Genomic DNA, 3,091 nt, shown 5'->3' with positions numbered 1-3,091 from the left:
CAAAGGTCCTGAGTTCAATTCCCGGCAACCACATGGTGGCTCACAACCATCTGTAATGAGGTCTGGTGCCCTCTTCTGGCCTGCAGACATACACACAAGACAGAGTATTGTATACATAATAAATAAATAAATATTAAAAAAAAAGAATTTAGAGTAAAAATCCTAGTGGAAGATCCTAGTCTAAAACAGTGGCCACAGTACTTCTATAATTTTATTCTGTGTGTGTGTGTTTGTGTGTGTGTGTGTGTGTGTGTGTTACTAGGGACTGGATCCAGAGCCTCCTGCATGCTAGGTAAATGCTACACCATTGAGTTATATCTCCAGACTTTTGTTTATTTACTTTTTAATTTTGAGAAAGGATTTCACTAAGGCCTTGAAATTGTAACCTTCCTGCTTCAACCTCATGAGTAGCTGGGATTACAACATCATGAGACCTGAGGCTGCAAAGATGGCTCGTGGTTGAGAGCACAATAACTGCTCTTTTTTTTTTTTTCCCCATTTTTTAAGACAGGGTTTCTCTGTCCCGGAACTAGCTCTTGTAGACCAGGCTGGCTTCGAACTCACAGAGATCCACCTGCCTCTGCCTCCCGAGTGCTGGGATTAAAGGTGTGTGCCACCACCGCCCGGCCCTGACTGCTCTTCCAGAGGACCTGGTTTCAATTCCCAGCATCCACATGGCAGCTCACAGCTGTCTGTAACTCTGAGATCTGATACCCTCACACAGACATACATGCCGGCAAAACACTACTACAAATAAAAATAAATTTAAAGCAAAGCAAAACAACAACAACAACAAAAACAACATCATGAGGCCTAGCTGCCATTGTATTTTTTATTTAACTGGACTAACATTTACTGACCCAGGCATCTCACAAATGCTAGCCAAGGTCCCCCTTGTGCCTGCTTAGGAACATGGTCAAGCAAAGGGGTGTCTGCAACTAGAGAGAGAGACCGATACAAGTGTATAGAGGAGCTAAGTATCCCTGGAGGCCAAACAGGAAGAAGGGAGCTGGCTGGGAAGAGTCAGGTGAGCACCAACCTGGGTGCCAGTGCTCAGGAGGGCAGATGGTCCACAAAATGCTGGTGCAGGACAGGTAACGGTCTGAGGAAGTCCTCAGAGGCTTTGGGCATCATGTCACTGCCCCTCCTGGCACTGACAGTGACTGCTCTCCCATCCCTTGACTGTCCAGCCCTTATCTCTCCTTGAATGGCTTTTCAGTAGGGCTCCTCCAGGCTTAGGCCCTCTGAACTGCCTAAGACCAAGTTTCTGATTTCCTTAGTCCCTCCACCTCTGGCTCTGCCTTTATCTTTCCAGAATCTTCCTCAACATGCCGACTAGCCCCCCAGCTTTGGGAACCTCAATCACCCCACAGGGTAAGTCTCAGATTAAGGGGTAATGGAGGAAGGAAAAGACCTGGAAAAGAGTCAAGGCAATCAGATTCCCATTCCTACACTTTCCTGAGCCTTGGACCCTGTACCTAAGGGTACAGCGCCCAGAAGAAAGCTGGGTGCATTTTACTTCAGCATCAGAGAGGAGACAGAACGGTAGCTGTCTTAGTTAGGGTGTTTAATGCTGTGAAGAGACACCATGACCAAAACAACTCTTTTTTTTTTTTTTTTTTTTTTTTTTGGTTTTTTCGAGACAGGGTTTCTCTGTGGCTTTGGAGCCTGTCCTGGAACTAGCTCTGTAGACCAGGCTGGTCTCGAACTCACAGAGATCCGCCTGCCTCTGCCTCCCGAGTGCTGGGATTAAAGGCATGCGCCACCACCGCCCGGCTTCTTTTTTTTGTTTTTGTTTTTGTTTTTTGAGACAGGATTTCTCTGTGGTTTTGGAGCCTGTCTTGGAACAGCTCCCCAAACTGGCAAGTTCTCTTGCACCTCTGTGCACCAAAAAGTTGCTGCCAACCTAGGGCGCCCAGCACTGCCTTGTTCTGCCTCCCTTTTGCCCCTTGGATATGGCTAACAGCTTCCCCACCACCCCTGTGTTTTGCCATCAGGGGACAGGCCCCGCCCTGGGTGTGGATTCATTCTAGTGTCAAACCCCAGCCCCTGTGGATGGCCCAACTCCAGAGGGACTAAAGAGTCCTCAGCCTCCATTGCCACAACACCTTGGCATTATACAACTCCTTCCATTGTTTTTTCTTTTAGAATATTCTTAATAGCCTTTGGGATATGTCCCCCTTTTAGTCAGAGCCAGAAACCTCCTGCTTGTGCTTCCGCAGGAAAGGAGCTAAAGGAGAGGCTGGGGTGCAGAGTGCTTGCCTAGAGTGCATGAAGGGGGCCTTGGATTTTATCCCAGACACTACCAAAAAATGCAGGGCCTACAAAGTGAACGGCACCCATCTGGACTCTTGACTCCACACCCCAAAAGATAGCAAGCAGCCTTGAGAAGCATTGTGAAGTCATGGAGGGACCTGAGGAGGTAGTAACAACATGCCAGCCAGCAATAAGGAAAATGGTGTCCAGTACTTGGAGGTGTTGTCCAGAGGGTGGTAAGGGAAGGTGATAATATTTAGGGTAGGAAACTGCCATTCAAAGAAGGGGAAAGGGTTCTGGACATGGGTAAGCGTCTTGGAAAAGGTACCAGGTGGAATGAAGTGGGCATATCTGGGAACTTGGGGTGTGTCACTGCATTGAGTGAGCGGAAGTCAGTGTCTGCCCTAGACCCAGCCATAGACTATTCATACAGAGAAATGTATCTCACTGGTAGAGCGGGGATTTAGAGAGGCAGTGTCCCTGTGACTCACAGTCTCTTGAAGGATGGTCAAGCATCCCAGCCTGAATCCTCCATGGCCTCGCTCCAGCTGACCAGCACTCACCTGGACTCCTGATTCCACAGCCCAAGGCTATCTGTATGTGAGGGAGCACAGTAAAGAAACTGCCAACATGATGCTCCACTAGCAGGGGGAAGGTTTTTATTGTAAATAAGAGAGAATATCCAGAGGCATCTGGAAGAGTCCAGGGCAGAGAAGAAGAGAAGCTGACTGGACATGGGCAGGGCTGGGGAAACAGTGGAGACAGCCGTGATAGCAAGAGCTGCGGGGCAGGTGGGCAGGGGGCGGGGCAGGTGGGCAGGGGGCGGGGCAGGTGG

Source organism: Alexandromys fortis, unplaced genomic scaffold (assembly GCF_014885135.2).
Source record: "Alexandromys fortis isolate MF-2015 unplaced genomic scaffold, M_Fortis_MF-2015_v1.1 scaffold_99, whole genome shotgun sequence".
NCBI classification, from domain to species: Eukaryota; Metazoa; Chordata; class Mammalia; order Rodentia; family Cricetidae; genus Alexandromys; species Alexandromys fortis.
Note: the sequence above shows the minus strand (reverse complement) of the source record.